The sequence below is a fragment of the Nicotiana tabacum genome, chromosome 1 (assembly GCF_000715075.1).
Source record: "Nicotiana tabacum cultivar K326 chromosome 1, ASM71507v2, whole genome shotgun sequence".
In the NCBI taxonomy this organism is placed as follows: Eukaryota; Viridiplantae; Streptophyta; class Magnoliopsida; order Solanales; family Solanaceae; genus Nicotiana; species Nicotiana tabacum.
This window is the reverse complement of record NC_134080.1, coordinates 105,339,258-105,359,443: the sequence shown is the minus strand read 5'-3', so window position 1 is coordinate 105,359,443 and position 20,186 is coordinate 105,339,258.

The window sequence follows — 20,186 nt, the reverse complement described above, 5'->3', positions numbered from 1 at the left end:
CCTGTAATGACAACATCTGAAGCAATAGCATCGGGTCTGCTTGGGAGTGCATAGAAATGAGCCTGATTGCCCCCTGATCGACCTCCCCCTCTGGGGCGACCCCTGGCTGACTAACCTCCACGTTTAGCTGGCTAAGTGGGTGGTGGTGAAGAATTGGCGCTGAAATCGATGACTAACCCCTCTGCTAGGACAAACTAGCAACACGACGAGGACACTGCCTCCATATGTGGCCCATCTCGCCACACTCATAACAACTCCCAGGTGCTGGAGAAGGGGACTGAGGGAATCCCTCACACTGGAGTGACTAGCAGATGCACTCGGTATAGAAGAGCCCTAAGCTGATGGAGTATGGGATGAACTCTGAGCTGGAAGGGCACTGAGTGATGACTGGCCCTGCTGAGATCCATGATAACCATGACCCGAAGATTCCCCATGATAACCTGGGCGAGCTGGCTGAGCAGACCTGAATGAACGGCCTCTACCGTGCTGAAACTGACCCCTCGAAGGAGTACTACTATAGCTGCTAGATCCTCGAGGCCTCTTGGCCTCCCTTTCCTCTCGCTCCTGACGGCGTACAGACTCAATCTCACGGGCGATATCAACAACCTCCTCGAACGTAACACCAGCCACCCTCTCCCTGGTCATAAGAATACGGAGCTGATAAGTAAGACCATCAACAAACCTCCTGATCCTCTCTCGATCTGTCGGAACCAACTAGATGGAATGACGAGCTAACTCGGAGAACCTCAACTCATACTGTGACACAGTCATCTCCCCCTAATGCAACCACTCAAACTACCTATGCAGCTCCTCTCTACGAGACTACGACATATATTTCTCCAGAAAGAGAACAAAGAACTGCTGCCAGGTAAGGGGTTCTGCACCAACAGGCCTACGCCTCTCAAAATCCTCCCACCAAGTGAAAGCAGCTCCAGAAAACTGATAAGTGGTAAAAGCGACCCCGCTGGTCTCCAGAATACCGGCAGTACGAAGCATCCTCTAACACTTGTCCAGAAAACCCTGGGCATCCTCGTCCTCTACACCACTAAATGATAGAGGCTGAACTCTACCAAACCTCTCTAACTTATGTTGCTCGTCCTCTGGCATGGAAGGAACTACATAGTCTTGAGCAGCTATAATCGGCTAGGCTGGATGCGTCCCTGGCATCTGAAGTCCCTGCACGACCTACTCAGGTGTGCGAGCTGCGGGAGACTGATTGCCTCCCCGGCCTAAGAAGTAGCTGCAGCTGTAGTGGCTGAAACCGCCTAAGCTAGGCTAGTGTAAACTGATAAGATCTGATCCAAGGCCTTTTGAAGACCCGAAATCACGATGGGCACGACTGGTGCCTAAGCTGGTGCTGTAGGAGCGTCCATAACTGGGACCTGATCCTGAACTGGGGCAGCTAGTGGATCTGCAGGTGCTGCTCTAGCTGCTCTGCTCCTTGCACGACCACGACCGCGTCCTCAGCCTCCGGTGGCCACAGCTGATGGTACTGGGGGTCATCCACCCCGACCAGTAGCACGTGTCCTCACCATCTGTGAGAGAATAGAATAACAAAAGTTTAGTACTCGGATCAACAAGTTCGCACGACGAGAATTTCAAGAATATGAAGTTTTTCCTAAAGGTTCTACAGCCTCTAGAGGATAAATACAGACGTTTCCGTACCGATCCGCGAGACTCTACTAAACCTGCTCATGACTCGTGAGACCTATGTAACCTAGTCTCTAATACCAACTTGTCACGACCCTAACCCCGAACCCGATCGTGATGACACCTCTCAAGAAGACAAGGCAAGCCAGTTAAATCTAATTCACTTTTTAAACAGTTAATCAACATAAAAATAGCCTAACCATGATTTAAATGTACTAAATAGCGGAAAATGTCGAATAAATGCAGAAATACACCCGACAAAGCCCAAACCGGGGTGTCACAAGTCATGAGCATCTAACAATACGGAATCCTCAAATGTAACTACAGAGTTTTAAATACTGAACTAAGAACATAAAGGAAATAGATAGGGAGGAGCTCCAGGCTATGAACACCAATAACTACCTAAAGACTTCTCGAAGATTCGCCTGAAGCTGGAATGAATCAACACTTGGGAGCGGGACCAGCTACGCCCGAATCTGCACACGGGGTGCAGGGAGTAAAGTGAGTACTCCAACTCAGTGAGTAACAAATGTAAATAACGACTGAAAGTAAGAAAACACGTAGGGCACAAGGCATTCTATAATGAAGCAGTAAAATCATTTAAAAGCAGTAAACTAGTGAAAAATCAAGTAAAATCCTCTTTCAACAAGTAAAGAAGTAATTGACGGGTAATTAATGTAAAGTAAACAAATAGAAGTTCGCCCCTCGGGCACAGTATTAACAAATCCGCCCCTCGGGCAACAGCTCAGAACAATGCCAGCCCCTCCGGCTCAATCTCACATCACAATGGGTACCCACGCTCATTGGTGGTGTGCATACTCCTGGAGGATCCCCTTACGGCCCAAACATAATATCAAGCCATCTCATGGCATCAAACTAGGCCCTCGGCCTCATATCAATCAAGCCACCTCGTGGCGTACATATCTCAGGCCCTCGGCCTCAAATCAGTATCAGTGTTTACTCACAACATAGGCCCTCGGCCTACTCAGTCAAAAATCCTCACAAGCCCCTCAGGCAAGAACATCAAAATCCATCCACAAATGACCCTTCAAATCCCAAATGTTTGGTCTCCAATTTCAAGCCCTAGTTCTTCAATTTTAAGGCTTAGGTTCCATGATTTTCTAGGTGAAATTCACATAATAATCGAGTTTTTAGTCCAAAAATCTTACCTCCAAGTGATTCCCCTCGAACCCCTTTTCAATCTCCTTCAAAAATCTCCAATAACAACCAGCTATGGAGGAAATGAGCTCCAAGATCGCGGACAGGACGAGTTAAAAACATTCTGCCCAGGCCTTAATTTCCTTCTTCGCGAACGCGGTCAAAGCCTCACGTTCGCGAAGCACAAAAATAACGTTGACCATAATCCTCTTGCACGAACGCAATATAACCACACGAACGCGATGCTTTTCCCAAATGAACCTTCGTGAACGCGATCCTTCCATCGTGAACGCGATCCTTCCGTCGCGAACGCGATGGTTTAATTTCCACTGAAGCTTGACCTTTCAATTCCTTCTATGCGAACGCGACTACACGCCCGCGAACGCGATGCACAACCTCGCAGCCCTTCGCGAACGCGTCATCTGCTTCGCGAACACGTAGGCTAAACTTCCACCTCCCTCAGCAGATTCTTCGCGAACGCGAAGACCAAAATGTCTGCAACTGCCGGAACTCAAAATCTACAATTTTTCAAACTTCAAAATGATCCGGTTGACCACCCGAAACTCACCCGAGGCCCCCGGGACCTCAACCAAAGTCACCAACATATCCTAAATCCTTATTCAAAGTTGTTCCAATCATCAAAACACCTCGAACAACATCAAATCACCCAAAACACATCGGATTCAAGCCTAAGTTTCTAAAATCTTCCAAATTATGCTTTTGATCAAAAACTCAACCAAACCACGTTCGAATGACTTAAAATTTTGCACATATCCCAAATGACACAATGAAGCTACTGCAACTCTTGGAATTCCATTCCGACCCCTATATCAAAATCTCGCCTATCAATTGGAAATCACCAAAATCTCAACCTCGCCAATTAAAGCCTAAATCTACTCCGAACCTCCAAAACCCATTCCGGTCACGCTCCTAAGTCATAAATCACCTCCCAAAGCTAACCGAACCATCGGAACTCACATCCGAGCCCTCTAACACATAAGTCAACATCTGGTTGACTTTTCTAACTTAAACTTCCTTAAAAGAGACTAAGTGTCTCAAACCTTACCAAAACCAATCCGGATTCGATCCGACCAACCCGATACTACAAAACACGGATAACGAAGCATAAAGAAGCAGAAATGGGGGAAACAGAGCGATAACTCATGAGACGACTGGTCGGGTCGTCACAAATAATCCCCCAAAACATAAAAGAAGATAACTATAATTAATAAATTACATAACATTTAAGAAGATAACTCTATATATAAATTATTTAATTAATTTTAATAATAATTGATATTCCGAATTAAAAGATCCCATAATATAAAAATATTTTAGTATTCATTGATTGCCGAAAAAATATTTGGACTGAATAAAACTTTGGACTGATGTTTGATCACACCCAACTATGCCTTCTAAAAAGTATGGCGCCCATTGCAAATATAATCCGATTTGTGAGTCTGAAGTAGAATCTCACTATGTATTAACTTACTAATTACAACTATTCGTCTCACAAAAATTCAAGTAATCAACTTTCAGAAGTGTCAAATAATGAGTTTTAAGTGTTTACTAACTAAAATCAAAGTAATAAAAATGCTGTAATTTTATTACTACTAAAGAAAATATTGTAGATAAAATTGGAAAAGTCTAGCGCTATGATTTCCTCAATCGTCAGAATCCTCCCGCCTGCGTCTCCTATAATTTCGCCTAAGTATTCTCTACTGATCGTGAGCACTTCAGGTGTCGTAATTCTTTTCCGAGCAACTACAATAATTTACTAGACGTATTCTCCCGAACTATGCTAGCTGGTACTATTTTACCACTCAGTATGACCACGTCAAGACTTTGTTATTTCTAAACCCACCTTTAAACCCGTCTTATTCCTCACACGTTAGGAGTGCTGTTATTTAATAACTACGTCAATATATATCCTTTTTCAAGCAATACACAATAAATAAGAATAGTCAATTAGGGTCCTTCAATCAACAAAGATAATCACGTAGTTAAATAAGTAGAAAAAATTCAATAATAAAATTATATTAAATGAAATAGTCATCCTCTAAGAGGTTCCATCAAACTCTGGATAAAAGAAATTAGTTACTCATAATTGTTTTCATGACTGCAATATTAGAATTTATCACCAATAATAAAAAAAGAAAGAAGAACGATAAAAACTCATTTCTGAATCTTCCGCCTTGCTCCTTGCTTGTTCTTGCCTTCAAAGATTTTGTGTAACCCTCAAAAAGTCATTCTTTCATGTATTTTTATCCCTTGTAATTTATATGCGGGGAACTAATAAATTCAATCTCGGATAAGAAAGCTGAAATTTGCGTCCATGCTTGCGCGTTGCGCTCCCATAGAGCGGACTCAACCTTTGAAATTTTTCCATTTGACAAAGCGATCTGCGCCTTCGCTTCACTTTACTGTTTTTTGCACTTAATTGTCTCTTTGTTGTGTATCTATTTTAGTGTCATACACAAGATTGGACGAGCTCCCAATTCTTCCCATCTCTTTCTTTTTATAACAAATTGACATCTTTTGATCACTTATCATCCAAACTTACTCCTACACACAAGAAATATGTAATAAGAATATTTCACTTAAAATGACATGTAATATCTCGTAACTCGCATGACAACGAAGACGAAAATACACTGAAAAATATACACTTTTGGTTATTTATTACTAGCTCATACTTAAACTCTTGCTTGTCCTTGAGAAGCAAATTTTCAAAACTCATCAAGCATCATCTAGTGATAGTGGTTTATATTAACGCTTTTTTTCCTCAAGTTTTAATTCTTACCATGAATAACTAGAATAGTAGTTTGACTATTTCTAACATCCTAGCCTTAAAAATTGACTCTACTATATTCCAAACTACGACTCACTTCCTGTGCCAACTCAAAAACCAAGGACTTTACCAACCCTTTATAAATCATGTGCCCTCACCAAAACACCAAAGAAAGACATTAGTCCACAAACTCAAATATAAATTCAAGTATAATTTAAGGACTCACAAATTGAAAGAATTCACTTACTCCCGCAAAGAACTCATATGCCACCCAAGTCCGTACCATAGGTTTACTTGTAGTGTAAGACTCGATTAATTTAAGCTCGCACTGACTAAGATCAAGTAGAACTTTATAGGTTGTAATGTAGTCTAAGGACCTGATAGGATATATCTGGAAAAAATAGTGAATAACCCTCCTAAGCACTTTAATACACTACATTTTACTTCCAAATACCATCTTATCATGAACAATTCAATGTCATGCCATGAACCCATAAACAATTAGGCCCTTTTTATTTAATCATATCAACACATAGATACTCACTAGTGTAACGATCCGTCCGACTGTTTCATATGTTACCGCTCCATTTTCCCCATTTCTATTTCTTATTGTCTTGTTCAATGGTATTATGTGTTATCGGGTTGGTTGGCTCGAGTTCGGAAAGGTTTTGGTAAGGTTTGAGATACTTAGTCTCTTTTGGAGTAAGCTTAAGTTGAAAAAGTCAACCGGATGTTGAGTTATATGAAAAAGGGCTTGGATGTGAATCTCGATGGTTCGGATAGCTTCGGGAGATGATTTGGGACTTAGGAGCACAATTGGGACGTGTTTTGGAGGTTCGTAGTAGGTTTAGGCTTGAATTTGCGAAATTAGAATTTTGGCATTTTCCCGTTGATGAAATTTTGATAAAGGGGTTGGAATGGAATTACAGGAGTTGCAATAGGTCTGTTGTGTCATTTGAGATGTGCTTGCAAAATTTCAGGTCATTCGAACGTGGTTTGATAGATTTTTTGATCAAAAGCGGAATTCAGAAGATTTTTGGAACCTTAGGCTTGAATCCGATGTGTTTTGGTTGATTCGGTGTTGTCTGAGGTGTTTTGAAGATTGATATAAGTTTGGATAGTGGTATATGACTTGTTTGTGCTTTTGGTTGAGGTCTCAAGGGTCTTAGAGTGATTTCGGATGGTTGACGGAAAGTTAGGAATTGAGAATTTGCAGCTGAATCTGAGTTTGCTATCACAACCGCACCTGCGGCTAGGGGACCGCAGGTGCGGGCTCGCAGAAGCGCCCAGTGAGTCGCAGATACGGAAATGGCCATGGGATCTAGAACCGCAGAAGCGGCTGTTTGAGCGCACCTGCGGTATCGCAGGTGCGGATGTTCGATCGCAGGTGTAGAATTGAGGTTTTAAGTGAAAACCGCAGATGCGGTGCGTTTGACCGCAGAAGCGGTAGCACAGAAGCGAAATTAGGCCGCAGGAAGTATATAAACCCTCCTTCGCAATTTTCAGCCTTTCTTCACAATTTGTAAATCGATTTTGGAGCTTTTTGGAGGATTTTGGAGTAGGAATCAGAGGGAACTTTATTGAGGAAAGTTTTTTAATCACAAAACTCATTCCTATGGTGTTATTTCATTAATTAGGTTTGAAATTTATGGAAATTGGGGGGTAAATATTGAAGAAACTAGGGCTTGAGATTGGAGACCTTTGATTAAGGATTTGAGGGGACATTTGTGGTCGGATTTTGGTACTTTTGATATGGATTAACTTGTGGGAAGACAAGGAGTTTATTGATGTAATTTTTATCGAATTACAAGACATGGGCTCGGGGGTTGGGTTTGGTAAATTTTGGGATTTGTGTTGTAATTTGATTATTTTCGAGTGGGCTTTGTTCCCTTAGCATATTTTAATGGCTATGGACTGATTTTGGTTAAATTTGGGGCATCCTGAGGCCGATTCGAGAGACAAAGGCATCGTGGGCTAGAGTTTGGACTGGATAGAGGTAAGTAATGATTGTAAATGCTGCCCTGAGGGTATGAAACCTTGGATTTCACATCATTGTGCTATTTTGAGGTGACGCACACGCTAGATGACGAGCGTGGGTTCGTGCACCGTTGGGGATTGTGACTTAGTCCATCCCGTATGACTGTTTAACTGCGTATTTGATTGAAAACTATTTTCTATCACCATGTTTTGGGCTAAATTCCATATTTGGGCCTCGTGCCAACTGTTCTGGACCCTTAGGAAATTTTTAGTACTATTCCTCACTGTTTTGACTTCATATTTGTACTCAGTCATGCTGTATTCTGCTGTTTTCATAACTCAACCATCTTACTCATTTTTGATATTTTAAATGATATTTTGGGCTGAGCATCATGTTTTAATGTTGCCCGAGTGGCTTGTGAGATTCTGACTGAGTAAGGACGAGGGCCTGTGTTGTGAGGATACTATAGGATCGGGAAGCAAGCTGTAGCAGTATTATACTGATTCATGATTATTAGGTCTAGGGCCTGAGTTTTTACGCCACGAGGTGGATTGATATGAGGCCGAGAGCCTGTTTAATTATGCCATGAAATGACTTATTATTGCACTTGGGCCGTAAGGGGCCCCTCCCGGAGTCTGTAAAACCCCAGTGAGAGCGGGTACCTAGTGTGAGATGTGATATAGCCCGAGGGGCTGATGTTTTTCCATGTTGTTGCCCGAGGGGCTGATACGAGTGATTGTGAGATAGCCCGAGGGGCTGATTCTGTTGGTACTTTGCCCAAGGGGCTGATTTTATGTGTTTACCTTTTCTCACTGCTTTTCATTCACTCGTTTAACCGCTAAAAGATGTTTTAAAGAAGCTTTTACTGAACTAAGGTCTTTCTACGAGTTTTTTTACTGATTATTGTTTTGCTCTGGTTTACACTGCCTATTTGTAGCATTCTGCTGTGTTTTACGTGTTTTCTTATCGCTCAGCTACCGTTACTTTTATTACTTACTGAGTTGGCGTACTCACATTACTCCTTGCACCCTATGTGTAGATTTAGGAGTCTCGGGTCACGCTAGTGAGGGTTGATTGCTTCCAGCAGGCTGTTCAGAGTTCACTAGGTAGCTGCTCGGCGTTCGTAGCCGAGTGCTTCTCCCTCCTATCTTTACTTTCCATTGTATTAGCTCTGTAATAGACTGTGTAGTCCTTTTTTATACTCTTAGATGGATGTTTAGATGCTCATGACTGGTGACACCCCAATGTCGGGTTGTGTTTATTTCTGCATTTGTTCTATTTCACTCTATTTTGGGATTTATCACTTATTAATGACTTAATTATGAATTATTATAACTGTTAATTTGTTTTGGGATTTTGTGTCGGCTGGCATTGTTTCACGAGAGGTGCCATCATGACCGGGTCTGGTTTGGGGTCGTGACAAGTTGGTATTAGAGCCTAGGTTACATAGGTCTCACGAGTCATGATCAGGTTTAGTAGAGTCTCGCGGATCGGTACAGAGACGTCTGTATTTATCCTCGAGAGGCTACAGAACCATTAGGAAAAATTTCATATTCTTGAAATTCTTGTTGTGCGAATCTGTTGATCCGAGTACTAAACCTCTGTTATTCTATTCTCTCACAGATGGTGAGGACACATGATACCGGTCAGGATGGATGACCACCAGTAACACCAGTTGGGGCCACTAGAGGCCGAGGACGCGGTCGAGGCCGTTGTAGGGGCAAGGGTGTAGCCCGCTCAACAGCTAGGGCAGCACCTGCAGATCCACCAGCTGCCCCAGTTCATGACCAGGTCCCAGTTGTGGACGCTTTAGCAGCACCAACTTAGGCACCATCTGTGCCCAATGTGATTCCAGGTCTTCAGGAGGCCTGGGCTCAGATTCTATTAGTATGCACTGGCCTAGCTCAGGCAGTCTCAGTTACTACAGTCGCAGCTACTTCTTAGGCCAAGGAAGGCACTCAGACTCCTGTTGCTCGCACACCTGAGCAGGTTGTGCAGGGACTTCAGACACTGGGGGTGCCTCCAGCCCAGCCCGTTGCAGCTGTTTAGGACTAAGTAGTTCCTGCTATGCCAGAGGACAAGTAGCGCAGGTTGGAGAGGTTTGGTAGAATTCAGCCTGACTTTCAGTAGTGCAGAGGGCGAGGATGCCCAGGGTTTCTTGGACAAGTGTTAGAGGATTCTTCGTACAACGGGTATTCTAGAGACCAGCATGGTCGCTTTCACTACTTTTCAGTTTTCTGGAGCTGCCTTCACTTGGTGGGAGGCTTATGAGAGGCGTAGGCCAGTTGGTGCAACACCTGGCAGCAATTCTCCCTTCTCTTCTTGGAGAAGTATGTGCCACAGTCTCGTAGAGAGGAGCTGCGCAGGCGGTTTAAGTGGTTGCGTCAGGGAGAGATGACTGTGACACAGTATGAGATGAGGTTCTCGAAGTTAGCTTGTCATGCTGTTTGGTTGGTTCCTACGGAGAGAGAGGATTAGGAGGATTAGGGAGAGGGTGTCCGGTGCTACTTTTGAGGAGGTTGTTGACATTGCTTGCGAGATTGAGTCAGTTCATCGTTAGGAGCGAGATGAGAGGGAGGCCAAGAGGCCTCGGGGATCTAGTAGTTATGGTGGTGCTCCTTTGAGGGGTCAGTTTCATCACGATAGAGGCCGTCCATTCAGGCATGCTCAGTCAGCTCGCCCAGGTTATCATGGGGCATCATCAGTTCATGGTTCTCACAATTCTCATCAGGGCCAGTCATCACTCAGTGCCCTTCCAGCCCAGAGTTCGTCCCTGCTCCATCAGTTCAGGGCTCTTCTATGCCACATGCATCTGCTAGTCATTCCGGTGCTAGGGGTTTCCTTCAGTCCCCGTCTCCAGCACCAGGGAGTTGTTATGAGTGTGGAGAGTTGGGTCATATGTGGAGGCAGTTTCCTCGTCATCTTGGGGGTTCATCTCAGCAGAGGAGTCAGCCATCAGCTTCAGCGTCAGTTACTTCACCACCACCCACCCAGCCAGCTAGGGGTGGAGGTCAGTCAGCTAGGGGTCGCCCTAGAGGGGGAGGTCGATCAGGTGGTGGTCAGGCCCGTTTCAATGCACTTCCAGCTAGACCCAATGCTATCACTTCATATGCGATGATTACGGGTATTGTCTCAGTTTGCCGCAGAGATGCCTCTGTGTTATTTGATCTCGGTTCCACTTTTTCATATGTGTTATCATATTTTGCTCGTTATTTGGATACGCCCCGTGAGTTTCTTGTTACATCTGTTCGGGTATCTACTCTAGTGGGCGATACTATTATTGTAGAATGTGTGTACCGGTCATGTGTGGTGACTATTGGGGGTCTGGAGACCTGAGTGGATCTTTTGTTGTTATGTATGGTAGACTTCGATGTTATATTGGGCATGGATTGTCTATCTCCCTGTCGCGCTATTTTGGACTGTCATGCTAAGATAGTGACATTGGCTATGCTAGGTGTGCCGTGGATTGAGTGGCGAGGTTCGACTGATTATGTTTCCAGTAGGGTAATTTCATTCTTGAAGGCCCAAAGTATGGTTGGGAAGGGTTGTCTTTCTTAATTAGCCTTTGTGAGGGATGTCGGTGCAGAGACTCCTAGTATTGATTCTGTTCCTATTATGAGGGATTTTCCCAATGTGTTTCCTGCAGACTTGCTGGGCATGCCACCGGACATGGATATTGATTTTGGTATTGATATGGTGCCGAACACTCAACCCATTTCTATTCCACCATATCGTATGGCACCAGCGGAGTTGAAGGAGCAGCTTTAGGAACTCCTTGATAAGGGGTTTATTCGGCCTAGTGTGTCGTCTTGGGGTGCGCCTGTTCTATTTGTGAAGAAGAAGGATAGCACGATGAATATGCATTAATTACAAGCAGTTGAACAAAGTAACAATCAAGAACAAATATCCTTTGCCTCGTATCGATGATTTGTTTGACTAGCTTCAAGGAGCGAGAGTGTTCTTCAAGATTGATCTCCGTTCAGGTTATCACCAGTTGAAGATCAGGGACTCGGATATTCTTAAGACAGCTTTCAGGACCCGATATGGTCATTATGAGTTCCTGGTGATGTTTTTTGGGCTGGCCAATGCCCCATCAACGTTCATGCATTTGATGGACATCGTGTTTCGTCCTTATCTCGACTTATTTGTCATAGTTTTCATTAATGATATTCTGGTGTATTCGCGTAGTCTGGAGAAACACGCGGGGCATTTGAGAGTTGTATTACAGAGATTGAGGGAGGAGAAGCTTTATGCAAAGTTCTCCAAGTGTGAGTTTTGTGAGCACGTGATTTTTGCCTCACATGAATTACTCCTACAGAATTCCAAAAAGTTAGATTTTTTCCTTTTAATTATTTGTTATTTTAGGAATTATTGTAGAATTTTTCTAATTACTTGCATTCCTTGCATGCATGTTTAATTTTAGTTAATTTATGAAAAATACAAAAATACATTGCATTTGCATTTAGGATTTAATGCCATATTTTTATATTAATTAGTAAATTAGTTTGTTTTACAAAAATAAAAAATCACAAAACATAGTTCATGTTGCATTTTCACTCTTTAATTTTGAATTTTGTAGCTTTTTCTTTTAAATTAGGAGTTAATTAATTTTTGTAAATACTATGCTTGAGTATAAATATTTTTGATAGGTTAATTTAGTTTTAAGATCTAATTTAGGTTTTATTTTAATTCGGAAAAGGAAAAGAAAATTAGAAATTGAAGGAAAAAGGAAATAAAAGATTGTCTGATTTTGGGCCAATTTAATTCAAATTCCCCCAAGCCCAATTGATTAAATACCATTACCCATTCAAAATCGGCCCAGATTCGTTCCCCAACCCGGTCCAGACCCCCATTAGTACCCAAATGGCGACGTTTTGGATTCCCCCATCCAAACCGCCAGTCTCGTTTGATCAGACGACCATAAATTAACCATAATTTCCAATATAATTCTCCTAAATCCCTCTACCCCCTATAACTCATCTCTCTCACTTCACCTCCCTCTTCAGAGACAGCCCATAACCCTAGCGCCGCCCTAGCGTCCTCCGGTGGCGGTGCTGCCTCTAACCCGTCCCAAATCAACACCACGATACCCCCATGACTCCCTCATACCAAATCCGCTACTCTTTTCCCTCGAATCCTTCCAGAACCTGTCGAATCTTGATTTGAAGTGACGAACCCTAAAATCCCACCCCCCCAAATCGAGATTTCAGTAAAAGATTGGGGTCTAATTGGATTTTATTCGTGTGTTCTTGACAAGAACACACGATTAATGTCAAACTCGGCCGAAATTCGAAGGTTTGAAGATTTTTTCAATTTCTACTGTCCGAGCCATATTTTAGGTATTTTTATTTATTTTCTGTTCTTCACTTTTCATTATTAGTTCTCCTCCCATATTCTTCTACTTCTTTCTTATTCTTTCTTGTTTTTCTAATTCTTCAAAGTCATTTTGTATGCATGATAGTATTAAGTCTACTTTAATTAGTACGATTTTTTTCTGTGTTAGATTTTTGTTCAATTGTTGCTTGTTTCTTTATCTTTGGGCCCAAGACCTTATGAGTGTTTATGACTCTGTAAGTCATTAGTCGTGTAATTTTGATTGCTGATTGAATTTGGGTTCTGAAATCAGAAGCCCAAAAAAGGGATTCAATCCGGTTTGGCTAGCCCAATTTTAGAATTTGGACCTTGGGTCAACACTGACGAAGCTTCCTGGAAGGTGGGATTGGGTCTGATTTTGAAATACTGATTTTAAACTAAGGGTATGATAGCAAAAATGAAAATTCCAAAAGGATTAAAAGAGTAAAACTAAACTTATTTTCTGCTGCCCTAAGATTTGCCTATAAAGGCATTGTAACTTCATTCTCAAGTCAGATTTTAGAGAGTTTAGAGACTAAAAAAAAGGGCTGAAAAACACTAAAATTTCAGAAGCAACTGAATCCCTTTTCAAATTCCAAAAAGTACTGAAAATTGCTCAAATTGGTTTTGGTTGTTTTGGTTCTCTGAATCCTTTGCTTGGCTTAGAACTTTTGAAGAACTCCAAAAATCGTGCATCTGGGTAAAAATGGCTCGAGTTTGAGTTTAGATGTTTGGTTTGAATTGCTTGGGGTTTGGTTTCTGAAGTTTGGGTTTTGATTTGCTGATTAACACTGTTACATTGCTGATTCTGTTGTTGTTGTTGTTAATTCTTCATTACCTTCGATTCCTTCTTAATTTTCAGGTACTTTCTTTAAACCATGACTGGAAATGAATCTTGATTAAGCTATCGTGTGAAGCCATGTAATTCGAGTTGAAGAAATTGACAAATGTTAATTCTCTGTTGCTTTATCAGCTATTTGAATTTATTGTATTTTGTTTTGTATTTCTTTTAGTCTAGCTTCCTATGTGTATTCATTCATGTCATCAATATTACTTGTTTGTTTTAAGGTTTGGATCTGAGATTTTGTTTGAATGTAGTTGATTCAGGAGTGTTTTTTACGCTTAGCATAACATGCATTAATTGAGGACTATGACTATTTAGTCTACTGTTGAGGCTGGCTAGTTTTAGATGTGTTTTTTTATAGCTATGGGTTAAATGCTTATTAGTTCGGACCATTCATGTTGTTGGTCTAGCAATTTTGATTTAGGTTTGTTTTCCCATTAATCGTTTTTAGATTCGCTTATGTACAGCCTGAAGCATAGTCTAATAATTTCAGTTTGTCACTTAGTTCTGCCTTTTCTCATGTATGAGCACCTTGAAGTTTAAAAGGATTTTCAAATGGAACCTGAACTTGATTTTAGACTCTGGAATTCTCAGATCTAGATTACCCCTACATATTTGGTTTTCTTTAGAAAGCTTTGAGTCGTATGGTCTTGTTCAAATGTGCTGAATCAAAATCTAGCATGAGCCGTGATCCTTGAATTTTTTATGATAAATAATGAAAAATTTGTGTAAAGGCTTGTTATCACACTAGGGATTATATTTTCAGTATAGAATGTATATTGGCGTTCAAATTTTGCTATACATGTGTTTAAGTTCGTCAGTGTTGGTTCAGATTCAAAGATGTTCATGAAAATGTAAGGCTGCCTCAAATATTAGTGCTAAGGCACTAAATTGGGCTATTAGCATTGGCCCATTTGTGCCAAATTTCTCCTTTGATCGACAGAATCTTGAAACGGGCTTCATGATTGAGCCCAGCTGTGTCTTCATGCTCGTTCCTGTAATTGGCAGTTGGCCATTGGGATCACAGCCCGCCTGGGCTCCTTCAACAATCAAACACTATTTTAGTTTTGCTAATTTAATGGTTACTAAGTTTAGCTTAAACGTTGGCTTAAAATAAATTAGAAATTCCCTTAGTCTTTATTTCAATTAGTTAGATCCTTTAATTAGTTGAGGTGTGCCATGTTAAATAACACCAATAGCTATGGCCCTCAAAACTAAATTTAGAATTCTTTCGGTTAGAATAGTTTGAGGCGTGCCGTGCCAAATAAAATCCCAAAACTCATGGCCCTCATTTAATCAATTTTAATCCTTAGAAATCGAGGCGTGCCATTTAGCTAAACATTCCATGGCCCTCGCAAACTTGAAAATGCGTAGTTGCTTTAGGTGCGTAATTTAAATTATTTTCCTTAAACTCGGGTGTGCATTTCATGTGACCCAAATCCAAATCTCAATAGCGTTAAATAAAATGTGTCGTGAATTGCGGGTGCATTTCATGTGGCGTGGTTCAAGACGTGTTTTAAATGACGTTAAATCTTCCTAAAAATAATTAAAAGCAAACAATAAGTGAAAAATTGTATCATAGGCTAAAACATGTATTAAAATCAGATAATACGCCAATTATAATAGTTTAAGCGACCGTGCTAGAACCACGGAATCCAGGAATGCCTAACACCTTCTCCCGGGTTAACAAAATTCCTTACTTAGAATTTCTGGTTCGCAGACTTCAAAAGGAAAGCCGATTTTTGTCGATTTGGGATTTAAAAATAAACCGGTGACTTGGGACACCAATTAAAATATTCCAAGTGGCGACTATAAAAATCAAATAAATAATCCCATTTCGAATAATGTCACTTAGAAAAGCTCCCTTGTATACCCTCGAGTGTGTAAAAAAGAGGTGTTGTGACAGCTCTGGAGACTCTGCTGGGGATAGTACCCAGAATCTCTGGTTCAGGGTTCAAGAATTCGAGCTTAGAATAGCTGTTATATTTGCCTTTATTTATTATCTGATTTTTTTACATGTTTGAGCCTAATATGCTAAATGCCGCTTTTTACCGCTTTGATATTGTGTGAACTGTATATAAACTGCTATAAAACCCTTCTTCTCTCTAAGTCTTCTAAATCATCTGGGGAGTGTGCACTTCGTGTGACTTCTCTTCTGTTAGAGTCTTATCCAATTTTAGAACGAGGTTCGAACAAATTGCAAAGCCGGTGAAGCTTCCGTATTTCCGGTATGCTGCCCGCCCTCGGCTCGAGCTGTCCGCTCGGGTAAGCCAGGTCTAGAACAATACAACCAGGTTTTAAACCTAGTATAACAAAACCTCATGCAAGATCCCTAGTAGGAACGTTTGTTTGCATCACGTGCATTTGACATTGGAGACTCAACACAGGGGTTGGGTCTGTCTAGGACATGTGTACCCAAAATGAAAAGACCATCCTGATTGCATCCTACTTGCTACTTGTGCATTTATTTGCTTCAGATTTGCATGTTGACCGGCTTATGAATAATAGGCGAAAAGTTGGAAAAAGAAAAGTCAGTGTGAGGGCTAAGAGAGATAATTGCCTGTTTTTGGAAAAACCAATGGCCAAAAAATATACCGAAATTTTGAAAAAAAAAGAAGATCTTGTTTTTAAAAAATAGTTGGTGTTGTTTTTATTTTGTCAAATCTGCCCGAACTATGCTAGTTTGATTCTCACTGGATGTGGGATACATATGCAACTCCCATCGGGTCCAACTCCTTTTTTGCAAAAAATAACCCAAAAAGAACAAATTTTTTTATTGTTTATTGACATAAGCAAGGTAATGCCATTCTTGTCTAAATAGCCGAATGTCCCCAAAAGGGCACCGGAATGCTGTTTTTGCAAGAACAACCACCTATGGTCAATTTTTCAAAGTTTTGGCCGGTTAGCAAACACAACCTTAAAATCTTCTTTCCCGAAGTGTTGAAAGGCGTATTTGCAAGGCCAGATATTTTTTATTTTTTGAAATAAAATTTTGAAAAATGGTGATAACGTTTCTTGAGTCAAAAATGAGTCATGATCTTTTTAACTTAATCACCCTAATAAATGTGCAGGATGAGCACAGATGAAAATGAACCCTTAGCAGCTCTTAAGAAAATCCCCTTACCATATGTGGTGGAACGACTTAGAAAAAGTCAGTCGAGGAACCGTGGTAAAAGTTTTGGTTAGTATTTTCGGACTTTTGAACACCAAGCCAAGATTGGACGTGATTGAAGCCTTGATACCTTTTTGGGATCCGACTCGCAATGTGTTCCGCTTTTCCGATTTTGAGCTCACACCCACGCTAGAGGAAATTGCGGGTTACACCGGCCTTAGAGAAAACCTTAGAAGTCAGTACTCGGTAGCGGAAACCTTAGAAGTCTGGATATGTTGAGTATTAGTCGGGATATTCAGGATGGGAATTTATCTGAGGGTTTGCACTTTCCAATTCTTGTACCAATGCTATAGTAATCCCCAAGGTTTTGAAGCACTGAATACTGGTCTGACCCATGCAGGAAACAAAGATAAATGGGAGGCACGTCGGGGTTTGGTTTTTATAGTAGCATTCTTGGGTGTTATAATCTGTCTGCGAAAAGACGACAACATAGAATTGGGCCTCATAGGAATGGCCGAAGTCATGATTAAAAAAACTAATGACACCCTTGTTCCAATGATCTTAGCTGAGATTTACCGAGCTTTACCCATCTGCCGAGAAGGAGGAAAATTCTTCCAGGGCTGTAACCTACTCCTGCAACTTTGGATACAAGAACATCTTTGTCACCGCTTGGGGTACATGAACTACGACATTACTGGCTTGAATTGCATTGAAGAGTATGAAAACCGAGTGACGGGTTGTGAATTTCCAGAAGGTATAGAGGCTTGGTTTGCGCACTTGAGTTCTTTAACTTCGGACAAAATTGAGTGGACTTTCGGATGGCTCCCAGTCACCAAAGTCATATACATGTCATCTGAAGTGTGCTACCTTCTCCTAATGGCTCTCCAGAGCATTCAGCCATATGCTCATCTCCGGGTTTTACGCCAACTGGGCAGGTTTCAAACTATTCCCCATGACGAAGATCTGAGCCGACAAGCTGTCGAATTGGGCCCAAAGGCTGTATTCCCAGAAGGAAGAGTTCATCAAGTTTGGAATGAGTGCAAATTTCTAGAACCTAAGACTCTGGTGCGGGATCTAGCCAGGGGTGAGGTAGACCCTAATTACATGAATTGGTTCGGTAAAAGGTTTCAAATCCCTCGAGAGCCCGAAAGGCCTGCTAAAAGGCCTCACGTCCAGCAATTCACTAATGACTCGAGGGAGTAGTGGGACTAGTTGACAAAAGAAGCAAGCTATAGGGCCAAGATAAGTAAATTAGAGGGACAAATCAGGGACCTCAAATTTGACAATAGTGTCCAAGCTGCTGCCGATGAAGGGGAAAAGAAGAAGCTGACTCAGGAAAACGAAGCCCTCAAAGCCTAGATTCAAAAAATGAGAATCACTGCTAAGAACCAGGAAAGAAGCCGGGCAGATGAAAGGCTTATAAATGGTCTCAGAAAGAAAGTAATTAAGTGTCAAGATGACTTAGAAAAATCTGAGGCTAGTCTAGTAAGAGTTCGAGCACAACTGGCAAAGAATGCAGAAGGGCGGGCAGAGTTTGTGCGACAGATGAAAAGAAAATATGAGGGAACAGTCATAAATTTGAAGAAAAAGCTAACTACCCTTGAAAATGAGGCGGCCAAACAGGCTAGAAACTTTAAAACCGAAAAAGAACATTGTTATGCTTTGATGGCCCAAATGGAAGAAGATATGAAACAGTTTCACAATCAAAACCATCATGACATTCAGGTGCTAGAAGCTCGAACTCAGCAAATAGGGCGCTTGATTCAAGAAAAGGGTATTATCCGGGGGAGGGTTAGAGCCATTGCCGACTACATCATCATGAAATGCCACGCATGTGAGGACATGACTCAAACCACTTTCTTTGCTACAGTAATGACATTTGTCCGCCAAATAATGAGTGATTTGGAGCGGTTTCAAGGGGATCTTGCACATAGGCCCGTGACAAGACCGAATGATGTCCTACGGGCCCCAGGAGTTGAAGCACTTATGTACTTTTGATTTTTCATTTATCGAGTCTATAGGTCAGTTTTTAGTTTAAAATTTTCTTTTGAGTCTGTTTGTAGTCTTTAAAATTTCAAGAAATGAGTATGTTGGAGTCTTTTGTAATAGAAAGTTTAGGAGTTTTATTAATGAAATTGAAAATTCCCAAAAATTGTTTCTTTATTTTTCGCTTTTATTTTCTTGAACTACGTAATGACCTGATTCACGCGGCGTCGTGATATGTAGGCAATCCTCATCGGATCCGGTCGTGATTTTTTGTAAATAACTCAAATAAGAGAGGGATGTGAAAGGAAAGAACCGAAAAAAACAAAAAGAAAGAAAAAGAGAGCCAAAGAAAAACCAAAAGAAAAATGGAAAAAGAACAAGGAAAGAGAAGAAAGAAAAGAATGGAAAATGAGAATGAGAGGAGAAGCACAAAAGCCAAAGTGGAAAGAAAAGAAAGTTGAGGAGAATAAGCAAAAGCCGGGATGAAACATGCAACTGTTGCGAAACATGTAGAAACACATTTAACTGTATAGGTGCATCACACCCCCAACGTGCGATTACCTATGTGTTAACTGCTCCAAACTAACCGGTTTTTGTCTACTATTAAGTCCAGGTTCTATAGTAAGGTGGTTGGTTTTGTGGTAGTTTGGCTTCACATCCATACTTCACGAGGTCAAAAGGAAGTGTTAAAATGTCTTCGGAAAGTCATCTGCCAATAGTTCCTATTCCGGAGGATAGTCCGAACTCGGCCAACCCAACTTCTGAGTCAGCGGCTGCTAAGGAAAATAGGATTCTGCGTCTCCGCATGATGGAAATGTGGGATGCCTGGGCCAACGGAAGAGAACCACCAAGTGCGATCCCTGGATTTCCCGAGCTTTTTCCCAGGGCAAGTGGGACCTCCAACATCCCTATAAGTTATCCAAATATCCCACTGGGATATCCTACCATTTCCTCCCACTTTGCGGGAACAGCTTCTGAGGCTCGCCCCCAGGTGTTAACTTCCGGTACGGCTTCAAACATATTCACTACGCCACCTTGTCCAGCTACGGCATAACCTACTCTACCCAGGCCTAGCTTCGATCCATCCTCCTTCATCTTTCAAGAACCATCTTTCCCAATGGAACCAACCTAGTTTACTACCGATGCTTACCCTCAGCCGCCTCAGTACGAGTTTACCGCAGGGTAGGAGAAAACCACAAAAACCCCTGAACAAGAGGAGATTACCAGAAAGACGAGAAGCATGGAGCAAAGTCTCACAAATATATAAGGTCCGAGTGGGCAAAAGAGCGTATCTTACACTAACATGTGCATGTTC